The sequence below is a fragment of the Mandrillus leucophaeus genome, unplaced genomic scaffold (genome assembly GCF_000951045.1).
Source record: "Mandrillus leucophaeus isolate KB7577 unplaced genomic scaffold, Mleu.le_1.0 Scaffold389, whole genome shotgun sequence".
NCBI classification, from domain to species: domain Eukaryota; kingdom Metazoa; phylum Chordata; class Mammalia; order Primates; family Cercopithecidae; genus Mandrillus; species Mandrillus leucophaeus.
In genome coordinates, this window is record NW_012104131.1 from 1,722,480 (window position 1) to 1,739,847 (window position 17,368).

The 17,368-nt window shown below is 36.2% G+C and overlaps 1 protein-coding gene across 2 annotated transcripts in view; it reads right to left on the bottom strand.

Moving 5' to 3' along the window:
* CSRNP3 (cysteine-serine-rich nuclear protein 3) overlaps window positions 1–17,368 on the bottom strand; it is a 229,290-nt gene that overhangs the window by 100,443 nt on the left and 111,479 nt on the right. The window lies entirely within an intron of this gene.

Consider the following 17,368-nt stretch of genomic DNA (forward strand, 5'->3'; position numbering starts at 1 on the left):
CTTATAAAGTCCTTAACAATCTAGCTTGTCCAACCTCTTCATCCTCATTTGAGCCACTGGCCTTGTCATTGATATTTCAGCTCTAATAATCTTGCAGTTACTCCAACTTGCAATTTCTTTCTGGTCTTTAGGACATTTGATATACCATTCCTTCTGATCTACTTTTTAATTTATTTTCATAGCATTTGCCACCTTCTAAATCCGTATTATTTATTTATGTATTTCTATGCTTATTACTTACTGTTTTCATCTCCTGATTAAAAAAAAATACAAGAGCAGGGATTTTTGTTTTCTTTACAAATGTTTCAAGTGCCTAGAACAATGCTTTGTATACAATAGGTGCCTCAAAAAATATTTGTTCAGTGAATTAATAAGAGCCTTTAATTTCCATACTTTAATATCTGTTTTTTTCTGCTAGACTGAAAGCTCCATGAAGGCAGAAATGCTATTCATCTCATTTACCACTCTAACTCCCCTAATAGCATATTTGGTTGAATGAGAATGAAAATGAGAGATGAAACTGATCCCAAAGCCTAATACAATTTTTTTTGCTCACGAGCAACACAAAAGCCAATTCTAGACTAACTTAAGCAAAAGATTTCTGTTGGGAAAACACTGGACTAGTTCATGCAATCTATGATAGAGCTTGAAACCAAAACTCAGGAAACAGGAACTGGGGCAGCTTCTGGGATTATGGCTGTAAAAATTGCTTCTCTGGAGCTCTGCAATTACCAGGTTTAAGCTCCAGCAACTTCTCTCTGTGTCACAGTTCAACTGTAATGTTCCAAAGGCTCAGCAACGTTTTGACCTGTCTTGGTTCAGGTGTCTGCCCCTTGATCATTCAACTACATGGCCACTAGGCAGAGAGGAAAACACTGTGAACAGGGGCCCACCTGGCTGGGTATGACTCCAGAGACTCAATCGCATTTCAAAGCCAGTATCCTTTCCTCATCTGTCATCGATTTATCTTTTTTTGTGCGTTTATCAGTATAATCCATGAATTCACGTCTTGGCCACATTCTCAGTTAGGGATTCCCCTTTCCCTGCACCCAAACCTCCCTGTCTATTGCAAACTTTAATTAAGAACTACTTTATTTTAAAACATTAAATAAGCATGTTATGATCTCAGAAATCTGTTATTTTTCATTGACACATACTACTTATTTAGTATTTATATTAGATATGACCATTGCGCAGAAGCTTGTGAGCACATTTATGAAAAAGTAGCGGAAAAGTATAAATGTTTCCATCTCTCTCTGCAAGAAACAACTAATAAAGAAACAACACTAGATTTTCTGTGATTATAAGGCAATTGTTTCATTTAACATATCTCTGTCCTATTGGGAAGGCAAAGCTAATGGTGAGTTCAAAGAGAAAAATATCAGAAACCAGAAGCATGTTAGGAGGAGGGTTTGACTAAAAATGTCAAATCAAGAGGATGGATAAAAACATATATTTTAATGCCTGTGGAAGAATGGCTGAAGTGAACCTTTGGGTATATCTTGAAATCTTGTTCATTTTACTCTCTTTTGACAGTCTAAAAATTCCACGGTTTTCATAGATAACTCACTGAGTTCTTACTATCCCACTGATATTCATCTAATGTTTAATCCTTTTTTCTTCTTATATTTTACCCCTATTTCCTTTCCGTTATCTATCATAAGGAATTGACCACAGAAAACATGTCTTAAGAACACCATACATCCCCATGTCTGAGGAGCAGGTAACACGATTTGTAGAACAACCTCTTAGGGTTGTCAGATTTAGTAAATAAAAATATAGGACGCCCAGTTAAATTTAAATTTCAGACTAAAAAAATGACATTTGGGACATACTTACACTAAAATTTATCTGAAATTCAAACTTAACTGAGAAATCTACTTTTTTGTTGTTTTTTGTTAATCTGACAGCCCTCATTCGTGCTCTTGATGAGAAAGGAAATGACTGTGCAATCAACTAAAACATCTAAATAGGAAAATCCATCTAGACTGGAACCACATACATGAAAATTCCTGCCCTTGAAACCCAGTAAATAAAACATGTAAGGTCATTAGGCTGAATCATGAATTTACCAATCTGAAAAAGTTTGAGTGCTGAGTGATGGTTAACAGAGCAAGCACAGGCCTGCCTATCACTGATGTAGGAAGAAATGAACTTGACAGGAAGTAACTCTGGCATGGCAAGAATTTTCTTATATGGTAATGGGATGTTTGCTTTAATAAGATGTTATTTCTTTCCTGGCCGGAAAATGAAAAGAAGGTGAGTTGCGAGTTCTGGGTTCATTTGATCTTCAGGATCCTTATTTCATCACATTGTGTAGTGCATGAGCCTTAGGGGGTATTCTATCAGGAACAATAGGAGGCATCAAGAGCCCCTCTGTTCACTTTTACTTGGGAGATTGGGTTTATCCTTTGCATTGCTGATTTTGTATTTAAGCAAAGTGAGAGTAACTTATAACCGCAAGGATCATTAACAAAGATTCTTCCACCTTTGTAATTTGGCAAAGGTGGAAGATTTTAGATCAACGGGCATGTTACACAACTTGCATTACAAGGTGGCATGAGAGGAAGGATTTTCTGTGATTTGTGAAAGTGCAAAATAATCTACTTTGCATTCTTCCAGTAAATTCTTCCAGCAAGTACAAAACACTAAGAAACTATGATAAAGTTCTATTCCAATGAACTTAATAAGGCAAGGGTGCTGGTTTCCATCAGCAATGGGCTGAGGGCCCAGGAAACACCAGTGTCTGGATTGAGTTGCATAGGAAAAGAAGCTTTTCTTTTTTAGCTTTACTCAGAAAGGAACGTAATTTTAGTGTTTCTTCTGATTGCTTCACCAAATTCAAATGGTGAAGTGAGAGACATTGTAAACAAGCTGATGATAATACCTGTGAGTGGCTCATCTGTGATAGAGGGTAGGAAGAGTTTAGCTGGCAAAAATAAGAATATTCACAATGTCAAATTATCAACCAGATAGTCTACTGGGTGAGATAGAGGATGAAGAGGACAGTGGCTCAATTGATAGTATATAGGTTTTATTACAATATTCAAGAAAAGAGAGCTCAGTTAAAAAAAAAAATCATGCTATGATGCTTTTATAATTTTGAGAAATAGCTTTAATTAACCAAATGTTCTTAAATCTCTGAATAAATGTTTAACTGTTTAAATTGAATCCTTTTCATTTCCAACTTTTAAAAACCATGATTTTGAATAATCTATAATGTTCTGCCCTTATACTATTATGTTAATCAAATGCTGAATATAGTCTAAACCAAGCTTGTCCAACCCGCGATCCATAGGCTGCAATGTGGCCCAGGACAGCTTTGAATGTGGCCAAACACAAATTTGTAAACTTTCTTAAAACATTATGAGTTTGTTTTTTGTTTTAGCTCATCATTTATCTTAGTGTTAGTATATTTTATGTGTGGCACAAGATAATTCTTCTTCTAATGTAGCCCATGGAAGCCAAAAGATTGGACATCCCTGGTCTAAACGCTTTACTAAATAAACTAATCATAATTTTAAGCAGTGCCCTTCTAAAAGAAATGACTTCTTTAGTAGGTTTCATAAAATCAGAGCAACTCTGAATTTTTTCCAGGCTTTTGACTCAGTTCTATAAGATTTTTGTTGTTCAACCTTTAAACAAATTCTCTTCCTTCCTTTTCTTTTTCTTCTTACTCATTGCACTCTCATATTCTTTGCACAGCAGTCTGTAGAGTTGGGATAGAAGAAGAAAAATGCCACCTCTTCAAAGCTGAGTACTATATAGTGACATCACATTTCCCTGACATCACCCATAGTGGAAATAAATTCCAAGTGTCATTTAGAAGACCCTCTCTTTGCTACTATCTAGCTCTTTGTTTTCCTAGCCTCAGCTGCTTTCCCTAAGGGTGCTTCAAACCCAGCACAGAAGTTGTGTCAGAGGGGTTCAAACCAGAGTGACCCCATCTTGAGTGAGGGCTAGAAAAAAGAGGCTGGGACTTGCTGAGCTGCATTCCCAGAAAGCTAGGTATCCCTAGCTTCTGGGTGTTTACAGTTAAGGGAACAGATTGATAATGTTTAATAAGTACACTCAGACTTGGGAGTGTCCTAATATCCTGAGATATCTTAAGAACAAAAGCATTCTTAATTTAGCTTTAAAGATAATAACATTGATTCATGCAAAATATAGTAATTAAGAAAATTAATCCTTTATCACAAACCCTTGTAGCAGAGCACATCTCCCCATGATCTTTTTTTTTCATCCTATTTATACAAGCATTGTACCTAAGGTGGACGCGTTCCTCCTCTTACTTTCGGGAACACCCTATTCTGTCTATGAGTAGCTGTTCTTTCACCACTTTACTTTCTTTTGCTTTGCACTGTGGACTCGCCCTGAATTCTTCCTTCTGTGAGATCCAAGAACCCCCTCTTGGAGTCTGGATAGGGACCCCTTTCCTGTAACAATTGTATATGCTTGTGTTTATTTAATTTGTTCTATTATTTGTTCCCAAGGTTTAATTTAATGTCATTTATTTGTCATACTTTGTGTGTGTGTGTGTGTGTGTGTGTGTGTGTGTGTGTTTTCCTAGCATAAAACATGAAGACCAGGGGAAGTACAAGGCAGGAGACTATTATGTAAAGAGATATGGGAAGAGGAAGAGGACTTAAATAGAACTGCTATGTGCCAGCTACTTTACAATCTTTATCTTACTGAATCTTTACGACAATCTTGGCCATGTTACCCTCATTTTACAGTTAAAGAAACCAAGTTGCAGAGAGATTAACTACTTTGTCAAAGTTTCTTAGCAAGCCAGGATTAGAAGTCAATACATCTATACTATGCTTCCTCCCACTGGGGTCTTTTCCAGCAAATCACAGATGGTAACTACAATGCATAATATTTTTAATTTTTTAAAAAGTGCACATACATGTTGGGGGAATGCTCCTTTGAAAGCCATATTGAATGTAATTGTTTGTTGGAAGGCATGTCTTTTAGGTCATTCAAACAATTACCACTGGGTAAGAAAAAGTGCCTTGAACATTTATCACTTCATATATTCTGAGAATAGTTATGCATTTTTCTAAAAGAAAAAAAGGATATATATTTCTACAATACTAGAGTCATTTCTGCCTAAAACCATTTGGCAAGAAATTAGCATATCTGCCGCCAAAACAAGAGGAATCTGGCAATGATTTTACAAGGTAAAATCCCACAAGGTGTTTCCATGGGGCACTACCAATGTGAAAAATGCTGCTGGTGGCTTGCCAATGTGAGAAGCACAAGTTGGCCAAATGTACTTCACTTGTCCAGGTGTCTGCTTAAGCCAAGAACCCTGGGAGCACTCCTGGCTAATAAATATTTTTGTTGGAGAAATAATAATTGTGGGGTTCCCAAATTATTTATGAATTCTTTATGCCAGAATTGTTTGTGACTTTGAATTAAAGGACTGAGTTACTTTATATGCGGTGGATCACATTTCTGCAGTTTGATGATTTGCAGTTTGAGAATTTGATTAAGAAATGAACACTTTCCCCAGAAAAAAAGTGCACATAGCAGAAATGCATGCTATGTATTATGGACTCCCAGGATAAAAACCTCTGCTCTGGTGATTGTACCATTTCCCCAGCTTTGATGGGTATCCAGAACTTGGAGAGATGATTCACCAGGAACACATTATTTCAAAGTATAAAAGAAGTTTATAAACCTGTTGCCAACATTCCTTTTACGATCAGGGTCACTCACTTCCTAAGACAGGGCTCTTTCCAGCTCCTTCAGTTTCTTCTGGCATTTGTGCTAAAGGACCTACTGCATCTGCTGGAGACATTTCCAGGGGATTTCTTTACTGTTGTCTTGGCTGCCATATACTACTCAAACGACTACCCAAAACTGGCCTCATCTGCAACTCTGTGGCTTGAGGAATACTTAACAGGAATGGTTCTAGGTTAAGGTACACTTTCCTGGACAGTACCTGTCTTTCCTAAAAGGTGGTTAGATAGCCTCATTCCATTTATAATAACTCCAGTTAGCCTTTAGTGAGCACCTACTATGGGTCAGATGCTCTGTAACCATTCTCTGTAACCTTCCACCACATTCTACAAAGTAGTTTTAACAAAGGAAACTGAAGTTTCAAAAGTCTAGATCACTTGCTCAAGGTTTATAGCTGACCCAGTCCTTCTCTGAAAAATATTCCTTGACCAGTACCATACTGTGGTTAAGTGGCCTCTCTGCATTCACACCACCTGGTCTGTGCATTTATCAGTACTTATTAGACTGTGTTATAATCCCTGTTCAACCTAATGTTTTTCTCACACTTGATTATAAAACACTTTGTGAACTGAATAGGTATTCCAGTGCCTGCTCAGTAAATGAATGGACATAAATTTGGAGTCTGAATCCTGGAGCAGCTACTCACAAGTGGCATAATTTTAAGTAGGAAGATTAGTTCTCAGGGTCTCAGTTTGCACTTCTATCAAAATAAGGGGGACAGGCGCAGTGGCTCATGCCTGTAATCCTAGCACTTTGGGAGGCAGAGGCGGGCAGATTGCCTTAGGCTGGTACCTCAAGACCAGCCTGGCCAACATGGTGAAACCCCATCTCTAGGTGCTTCAAACCCAGCACAGAAGTTGTGTCAGAGGGGTTCAAACCAGAGTGACCCCATCTTGAGTGAGGGCTAGAAAAAAGAGGCTGGGACTTGCTGAGCTGCATTCCCAGAAAGCTAGGTATCCCTAGCTTCTGGGTGTTTACAGTTAAGGGAACAGATTGATAATGTTTAATAAGTACACTCAGACTTGGGAGTGTCCTAATATCCTGAGATATCTTAAGAACAAAAGCATTCTTAATTTAGCTTTAAAGATAATAACATTGATTCATGCAAAATATAGTAATTAAGAAAATTAATCCTTTATCACAAACCCTTGTAGCAGAGCACATCTCCCCATGATCTTTTTTTTTCATCCTATTTATACAAGCATTGTACCTAAGGTGGACGCGTTCCTCCTCTTACTTTCGGGAACACCCTATTCTGTCTATGAGTAGCTGTTCTTTCACCACTTTACTTTCTTTTGCTTTGCACTGTGGACTCGCCCTGAATTCTTCCTTCTGTGAGATCCAAGAACCCCCTCTTGGAGTCTGGATAGGGACCCCTTTCCTGTAACAATTGTATATGCTTGTGTTTATTTAATTTGTTCTATTATTTGTTCCCAAGGTTTAATTTAATGTCATTTATTTGTCATACTTTGTGTGTGTGTGTGTGTGTGTGTGTGTGTGTGTGTGTTTTCCTAGCATAAAACATGAAGACCAGGGGAAGTACAAGGCAGGAGACTATTATGTAAAGAGATATGGGAAGAGGAAGAGGACTTAAATAGAACTGCTATGTGCCAGCTACTTTACAATCTTTATCTTACTGAATCTTTACGACAATCTTGGCCATGTTACCCTCATTTTACAGTTAAAGAAACCAAGTTGCAGAGAGATTAACTACTTTGTCAAAGTTTCTTAGCAAGCCAGGATTAGAAGTCAATACATCTATACTATGCTTCCTCCCACTGGGGTCTTTTCCAGCAAATCACAGATGGTAACTACAATGCATAATATTTTTAATTTTTTAAAAAGTGCACATACATGTTGGGGGAATGCTCCTTTGAAAGCCATATTGAATGTAATTGTTTGTTGGAAGGCATGTCTTTTAGGTCATTCAAACAATTACCACTGGGTAAGAAAAAGTGCCTTGAACATTTATCACTTCATATATTCTGAGAATAGTTATGCATTTTTCTAAAAGAAAAAAAGGATATATATTTCTACAATACTAGAGTCATTTCTGCCTAAAACCATTTGGCAAGAAATTAGCATATCTGCCGCCAAAACAAGAGGAATCTGGCAATGATTTTACAAGGTAAAATCCCACAAGGTGTTTCCATGGGGCACTACCAATGTGAAAAATGCTGCTGGTGGCTTGCCAATGTGAGAAGCACAAGTTGGCCAAATGTACTTCACTTGTCCAGGTGTCTGCTTAAGCCAAGAACCCTGGGAGCACTCCTGGCTAATAAATATTTTTGTTGGAGAAATAATAATTGTGGGGTTCCCAAATTATTTATGAATTCTTTATGCCAGAATTGTTTGTGACTTTGAATTAAAGGACTGAGTTACTTTATATGCGGTGGATCACATTTCTGCAGTTTGATGATTTGCAGTTTGAGAATTTGATTAAGAAATGAACACTTTCCCCAGAAAAAAAGTGCACATAGCAGAAATGCATGCTATGTATTATGGACTCCCAGGATAAAAACCTCTGCTCTGGTGATTGTACCATTTCCCCAGCTTTGATGGGTATCCAGAACTTGGAGAGATGATTCACCAGGAACACATTATTTCAAAGTATAAAAGAAGTTTATAAACCTGTTGCCAACATTCCTTTTACGATCAGGGTCACTCACTTCCTAAGACAGGGCTCTTTCCAGCTCCTTCAGTTTCTTCTGGCATTTGTGCTAAAGGACCTACTGCATCTGCTGGAGACATTTCCAGGGGATTTCTTTACTGTTGTCTTGGCTGCCATATACTACTCAAACGACTACCCAAAACTGGCCTCATCTGCAACTCTGTGGCTTGAGGAATACTTAACAGGAATGGTTCTAGGTTAAGGTACACTTTCCTGGACAGTACCTGTCTTTCCTAAAAGGTGGTTAGATAGCCTCATTCCATTTATAATAACTCCAGTTAGCCTTTAGTGAGCACCTACTATGGGTCAGATGCTCTGTAACCATTCTCTGTAACCTTCCACCACATTCTACAAAGTAGTTTTAACAAAGGAAACTGAAGTTTCAAAAGTCTAGATCACTTGCTCAAGGTTTATAGCTGACCCAGTCCTTCTCTGAAAAATATTCCTTGACCAGTACCATACTGTGGTTAAGTGGCCTCTCTGCATTCACACCACCTGGTCTGTGCATTTATCAGTACTTATTAGACTGTGTTATAATCCCTGTTCAACCTAATGTTTTTCTCACACTTGATTATAAAACACTTTGTGAACTGAATAGGTATTCCAGTGCCTGCTCAGTAAATGAATGGACATAAATTTGGAGTCTGAATCCTGGAGCAGCTACTCACAAGTGGCATAATTTTAAGTAGGAAGATTAGTTCTCTGGGTCTCAGTTTGCACTTCTATCAAAATAAGGGGGACAGGCGCAGTGGCTCATGCCTGTAATCCTAGCACTTTGGGAGGCAGAGGCGGGCAGATTGCCTTAGGCTGGTACCTCAAGACCAGCCTGGCCAACATGGTGAAACCCCATCTCTATTAAAAATACAAAAATTAGCTGGGTATGTTGATGCATGCTTGTTATCCCAGCTACTCGGGAGGCTGAGGCAGGAGATTCACTTGAACCCAGGAGGCAGAGGTTGCAGTCAGCCGAGATAGCGCTACTGTACTCCAGCCTGGGGGATAGAGTGAGACTGTCTCAAAAAAAAGGTGGGGGAGGGGGGTGGGATGGGCAGGGCATAACTGGTAAAACATAGGCTCTGATACAAAGCAGACCCCAGTACCTGAGAATCAATGACAAAAGCCATGACCTCTGTGCAAAGACTTCATACCCGCTTCCCTCACCCTGATGGCTAAATTGACTTACGTCCTGCTGATAAAGAGAGGGACAGCTATTCTGTTCACTAATAATTACAAAGAGATTCTGCATGACTCTCTCTGGCTGGGAGGTACTCAGGAAGCGTTCCATGTTGCCTGTACTTGTGTGCCATTGTAATCAGTATTCATACAAGGTGGCTAGAACTTGGTTTTGAATGCCTCTTGGCCCTAAACATTGATCATCATTTGGCATTTGACAAAATGGTATAGTGGAATACACTAGTTTGAAAGTCAAAAGTTCTTTCCTAAGGTTAACTGTTTTTATTTTTTGAGACAGAGTCTCACTCTGTCACCCAGGCAGTGGTGCATCGCCACTCACTGCAAGCTCTGCCTCCTGGGTTCATGCCATTCTCCGGCCTCAGCCTCTCTCGTAGCTGGGACTACAGGCGCCCGCCACCACGCCTGGCTAATTTTTGTATTTTTTTTAGTAGAGACGGGGTTTCACGCTGTTAGCCAGGATAGTCTCCATCTCCTGACCTCGTGATCCGCCCACCTCGGCCTCCCAAAGTGCTGGGATTACAGGCGTGAGCCATCGCGCCGGGCCCCTAAGGTTAACTTTTAAGATGGTGTTTTAGTCATCAAAACCAGAGGAAACAACCAAGAACATGACAAGGCTTTTAAAACTGTTGAAATTTGATCAAATGCCTGGTGTAAGCCTATTTTTCCCTCCCTAACAACAAAAGTACCAAGTGAAGTCAATGAAAAATTTATTTTACATGCTTGCCATTAAGACTGAACAATAGTACTTAGCCTAATTCCTTGGACAATTTGCAAGACTTACCACATTGAGGAAAAAAAACACATGGATCTAAAAGAATTAAAAATTATTATTATTGCATCACCGGAAGATAGCATTTTTTTTTCTTCTTAGCACTTAAAAAGTTTCCCGTTGTCCTTTAGAAAGTTTCTGATTGAATAGCAAAACAGATGAGGCAATGTAAATCAAAGGCTATTTAAGATAATGATATCCTTTTCCTTTAGAGGAATTATCGGAATAGTGTGAAGGAAAAGGGACTTTAAAAAAACATTTTCCTCATAAAGTACACTAAAATAGACATCAGAATAAAATATAGGCAAGCTTTAGAACTTTACCCATCCAAGCACTGGGATCCTGCCAAAGATACTGCACAAAAAATAAAGGAGGTTTAAAAAATTACAACAAGTAGAAAAAAATACTTTGGACATTCTTCAAAGCAAATCACCACCTTAGGCACAATATAGATTTTTATTATTGAAGGCAAGGACAGGGAACAACAGTTGTTCAGCCTGAAGCTGACACTGCATTAAGCAGCAATTAGTAAAAAAAAATAAAATATAGTGTAAAATTAACTACTGGATTTTCAAGTCTCAGTAAATGTTCTACGGAAATGTAAAACTTGTTCACAATAGAAATAAGTTGCACCATAGTCATACAATCTTTTGAAACTTGGACATTCACTGTTTAGAGCAGATTCACCCTTTAAACAAGTTTCAAAAGTAGAGTCATGATATTCCCGCAATCTACTCCGAACTGGTTACTAGTGTATATTTACCAAAAAGCACTTCTAGGTATGCTACTATTAAAATAATTTTTAAGTAAAAATGTAGACATATTTTTCTAAATTTCTGTTGGAAAACATTGTGACTAAATCAATTGATTCAATATTTCTAAACACCAATATGATATTCAGGGATGATCACCTCACGATTCACACAAATTAGCACTTTTATGCCATTAGGTAGAATTAGGTGCTTTATACACCATAATAACACTGGCTCAGCAAACATTTCTTGGACACTTTCTATGAGCCAGGCTCCCCTTGTATGAGATAGAAACTCTGGAAGGAACAGAGATGAGTAACTACTGCCTTAATTGCATAAAGTCAGAATGGAAAAATAGTAGAGCAGAGGCACAAAGATGGAAATTTGCAAAGTCTTAAAGGATATAAAAAAAGGGAGCTCAGAAAAGCACATATTGCCACATCATACCTGGGGATTTTGTGGAGACTGTACTTCTAGTTGGAATGATTGAAGGTACATATCTATGAAGCCACATATAGTTTGAACCTTGATGACCATGCTGATTGCCTTCTCTACTTATCCCATTCAAATTCTAACCTTTAACTGCTCAGTATTACCTAGGATAACCTCCAATAAAATCCTGGTAGGTTTCTATTTTTGGAAAACACATCTCTTCCTCATCCATTGAAACCTAAGATGTTCCATGAGGATTTTCTGTAACTATAAGTTTAAGCTGAACTTGCCTCATCAGCACCAGGGAATCAACTTGTGTGGGTTGAAAAATGTTAATATTAGCTATCATCTATAATATTCCTATTATGTGCCAGGTATGTATCATGTCATTCCGTTTTCATAAAAATCCCTTGATATAGAGACTAATATTACCACTTTGCCAATGAAGAAGACGAGGCTTACAGGTTTCAAGTACCATGTCAAGGCCACATGGCTTGCAAATGTCAGAGAACATTGTGTAAACAACTCCGGGGTTGGGACTTGAACTTAAGTTCTTAACAATTCCCTCATTCAGCCTCTTCACATTCCATGATATAGCTTGAAACCACACATAATATACAACACAATAAAAGCTTTTCCTATCAAGAAAACAATATACAACATTTTTCTGTTTTTTTTTATTGTTCATAAATTGACCTAAATTTATAAGGTTTTACTATATTAAACAAAGTTACCCAGGTTTGTTAAAGTAGAATCTTCAGGCCTTTTAATATGCTAGTGTGCAAAAGAGGACCAGAATGAGAAGTTATTCTCCAAATATGCTGGACTAGATCTCATTCTTACAGTCTTTTGATACTAGGTTCATGGAACTAACACTCCTTTAGATCAAGTTCTTCACTGTATATGAGAACACCTACTAAAATGGCATTAGCTGCTTTGTGTTATATTAGTGAGATTTCAAAGAAATGGTGGTTGATGGTTCAGTTGTCTTACTTTCCTTATTTATGATTGGGAAGAGTGTAAGACATGAGCATGAACACATGTGACTAAATGCATTTCTAAATGAGTATGTGGATTCATAAGCTTGCATGGAGACAAAGAACTGAACAACCAAAAATTCTAGCACCGTGGTGCTAGCACTGTGGTGAAAGGTGGTGAATTTAATGCCAGGATTTGAAAATGAGATGGACCACAAGTCCCCAGATTGGCAAGAAGTATATGGAACCAATGATTAGTCAAATGGAACCAAAAAATTGGTCTCTTTGTTTTTATTTGTATATCTGTTAGATACTCCTCATTTTCCTATTTGATATAAAGTTCAAATTTCTGTTGATAGTTCAATATTATAGATTCTCATTGTACCAACAAGATAAATTTTTCATTTATTTGGAATTCAAATGATTTTCAACACTATGAACACAAGACAAACTAAAAATAAATTTTGTTTATTTTTTATGTTCCTATACTATATGTATGTATCTGTCAGGAGTTCAGTATATAGTAGAAGTATGGAGGAAGATTTCTCTCTTTCTCTGTCCAGGAAAGTCAAAGTAATTTAGAATTGAATGTAAAGCAAAGTTCAAAATTGATTTTTGAATTGTTCTAAAAGGACAATTATTAACTATGTTAAAAATAATATATATTAACATTTAAAAAGAGACAATAAAATTATAAAAAGCACATAAAATTATATATAAAAAGTATATAATAGTAAGAAGCTATTTGGTGTTGGAGAATAGTTGGGAATAGTTTTGTCTTTTGCAGTAAGTAAATATAATGGTTGGACTAATAATTCTTATGCCGTGAAAAAAACCTAAACTGACTTTCACCTTGCTCTACAAGGCAGTATGATGTGTACTATATTTTTATTTCATGACAGCTATTAGCATTTTTAAAAACTGGCCTTTATAGTCATAAACTTTAGCTATTTGGAAAATCAGTTTATATCATACAGATTATTTTCCAACTCTACTAGACAAGGTATTACTATAGCATTCCTATAGGTCTAATAAGATCTTTAAAATCATTTTATAATTTTATTGTTCTTATAATTTTTAATAAAATTGATGGAATTTTATGTAAATTCTAGAATAGGCAATAAAAAGACAATTGTTTTGTTTATTTTAAAATATTATATTAAAATAGAGAAATGTGATTATTTTGAATATTCAATTATTTTGAGCATTTTCCTTCTACATGTTTCAGTAAGTTAGTTTTTTTTTTTTTTTTTTTTTTTTTTCATAGGCTCCAGAAGTTCAGGAGAAGAAATATAGCAATAATAAAACTTAAAACCTACACATGTGATTTTAAGATGACAATAGTTATTTGTAGATTTTAGACTATGTTCCACACTGCTAGACTGAGTAGAACATGTTTGCCCTGAAATCTTTTCCAAGCCTACAATATGGTCTCTAGTTTCAAGTGATGACAAAGACAGACTGGTAATCAAAGAGCAGGAAATTCATTTTTGAAAAATCCTCAAAGATTCCTTTGAAGCCTGATATAACACTATCTCTTTAAGTAGACTAAGTGCATATCCCCAAAGATTTGTTTTTAGATTACTCTATTTATTCTTTTACTTCTCAAATTTGATTTGAATTGTATTTACACAAATGCATTTTTTTTTCTAGATATGTTTAGATATTCAGACTACAGACTTACTGTGTATATGCTGCTGAGATTTGTATGGAAGTAGCATGGCTCGAGCTATTGCAAAAGACTTCAAAGTTTTGAGTGAATCTGCATAGAGACATAAATTATCCAGGATATTCAAAGCCATAAATTAGCTGCAGGACATATATAGCTCTCTCGTGGTTCACAGAATCACAACAATTCTCTTTATTTCACATTTGTCTATTATCACGTTTTCTCCAAGAATCTTCATGGGCTTTCCTTCTTTGCCCGCACTGTTTTTATTTCCATATTCAGAACATGCTCTGTGATAGAAGTTGCATTTACAAAGTTAAAAGTACTGGACTACCTAAATGAATGTTAAACTTGGTTCTTTTCTCCCTCTCTGCCTATAACACACACAGGGATTAGTAGACACAAACTACAGGCGCTACTGAATTAAATATAAAATTAAACATTTTAAGAAAAAAATTGTTGGATTAAATATGATGTACCACTAAAAATATTTTCTTTGGCTGGCTGAAATACATATATATATATGTGTGTGTGTATATATATATGTGTGTATATACATAATATATGCAATAATATGTATAACATACATATATTTTTATACATATGTGTGTGCATATATATTTATTGTTTTAAACATATATATAAAACGATTATATATATAATATTTTATATATATATAAAAGCAAAGCCTATAAATATTGTTTGGACCGGAGGACAGCATATTCTGACCAACATAAAAAGAAAACAGCTAATTTAAACAATACTCTTTTTACCTGAAGTCATTATTGAAAGTTTCAAAAGAGAAACACTTTAGAAGAAAATGTCAGTTTTTGAATTTTTTAAAAGCTCATACAAAACATGAATTCCTTTTCCTAAATTAATCTCAGGATCCTGGATAAATGTCATACTGTCCCCATAGAGTGATAAAGGGTGAGAATCTGGCCCTGAATAACCACTAAGTGAATTTCATAAATACTGGAAATAACTGTCCTTCACTGTTTTAAATAGCTATCCTCCTGTTTTGGTTTCTCCTCAAGGCCCCCTCTATTTTACAGTAAAACATATTGTTGCCAAAATACCTCATCTTAATCATTATAATAAAATTAACTCCCTCTTTTCAGGGCAAAGAAAGTAATTAAGTTTAAATATGTACTCGATCTTTGTATGTAAGCTTCATAAAATTCATTTTTAAATATCTTATGCAAATATAAAAACATAAAGCAGTCATTTCATGGCTAAAAGCTATTTTTGCCTCTTCATCTTTTCCAACATATTTTCATGCACATACAACCTGTAATACAGACAGATGCACAGTTGATGCAAATGAAAATAACATTTTTTAATCAACATTGTAACTGCTGAATTGATATACTTAAATGCTTTAATGATAGGAGTAAACAGTTTGATTGTACTGTTTTAATTAAGTTTGTTTGAAAATATGTTTTAGAAATTTAAAAAATGAACAATAAAAGTGAGTACACATTTGTTTGGTGCAGGACAGACTTTCCTATGATGTAATCATACATTTTACAAAAGTGTGATATTTCGTGCATGAAAAGAAGACTTTTGTCCTGTCTGTGACATTTATAAGGATCACTTTACAATGCAGACTTAACTGAAAGGAAAAGTCATAGGAAGTTGAACACATTAAGTTCAAATAGCATTATCCAAAAAGTCCCAAAGAGAATTTATAACAATTATAAAAATCAAAGAAGGGTTTAAAGGATCTAGCCTCAATATAAGAAATTATTGCTCTGAGAAGATGTTTGGCAATAAAACATAGAACAAAAACTCTGAAAACCAAAACCCTTAAAATGGAATGAAAATATACTTATTAAAATTGTCCTTATGAGATTGTGTGAGATATGAACAAAAGAACTCCATTATTTAATACCAGATACATCACAAGAATCTTAGGCTAGGAACTCAGATCTTATTTTAAATACATTTCTTTAAAAAATGTGAAAATCCTCTGAAAGTTATAAGCCTCGATATTTATCTAGATGTTTCAACTCAGAGATCTCTCTTCAATAAAGAACTTACCCCCGAAATGGAATTATTTAGAAGCCTAAACTCAGTTTTTTCTCACATGAAATTATTCTATTGGAATAAAACACCCATGTTTCAAGTAGAGAAATACCAAGAAGAAAATTAAAACATAAACTAGTTAAGGGAATCCTGAAAACCAGGAACACCCTGCCAATTGCCACGATGAATTAAAATAGCCAATGCTCATCAGTGTCTTTAATAGAAAAAAAATCAGGCGCATCATGAAATGTCACCATACCTGCGTGCACTATAAACGACTACGGCACACACGCTGTAAAATCTTCACTCTCAGAAATAAAGCACACTTCATTTAACTGCTGCAAAACACTGCTGCAGAGAAGCCCAGTACATTTTTTTTCAGGCAACTGATCCAGCTTTCCACCAGCCCTGTGACCTTTGAACTCCCTTCTGCCCCCCTCCTCTCGCTTCTGCAGTCAAAGCCTCCGAGCTGGTCTCATTTGCATAAGGCTCAGGCAGTCCTCCAGCAGCTGAAACGGAATGCTGGGTAAGGAATTGTGGAACTGCGGTTCTGCCAGGCTACCTGAATCACGGGAGAGCAGCAATACGCGATGGGGAGTGGGCACGGGTTTTACTGGGCTGTCAGCATCACATTCCCCCGTGTCTATTAATGGATAAACGATTTTAACGCTTTGTTTTAGAGTCCTATTCTCACTGCTTACTCCCTCCCCACCAAAAGAAGCTGTCAGCAGCGACTATGGTAACCAAGGAAACCCAAATAGTCAAATGCTTCATTTAAATACGTGTGGAAGGCCAATTTTAAATTTTCATTAACTTCCCTTGTTTTTGAAACACAGCTTTTTAAAAAATTCAAATACATATTGCACGTATAATCAGGCACATGGGCTATTTCTTTTTGCTGCTGTGGTTTAAACAGCATCTTACAGGCATAAATTTATATTAGTCACTACACAAATACATGAGGTCACTATAGTAATTCTGTAAAATGTTAAATGTGCCCAAGTGCCTTAGAGACTATCATCCTAAGTGGTGTCCAAAAATTAATTGTAAAGAATTTAGGTCCCAGGATGCCTTTAAAACAATACAGCAGTAAAAATGTAGAGCAAAGTTAAACTATGTATTTAAATC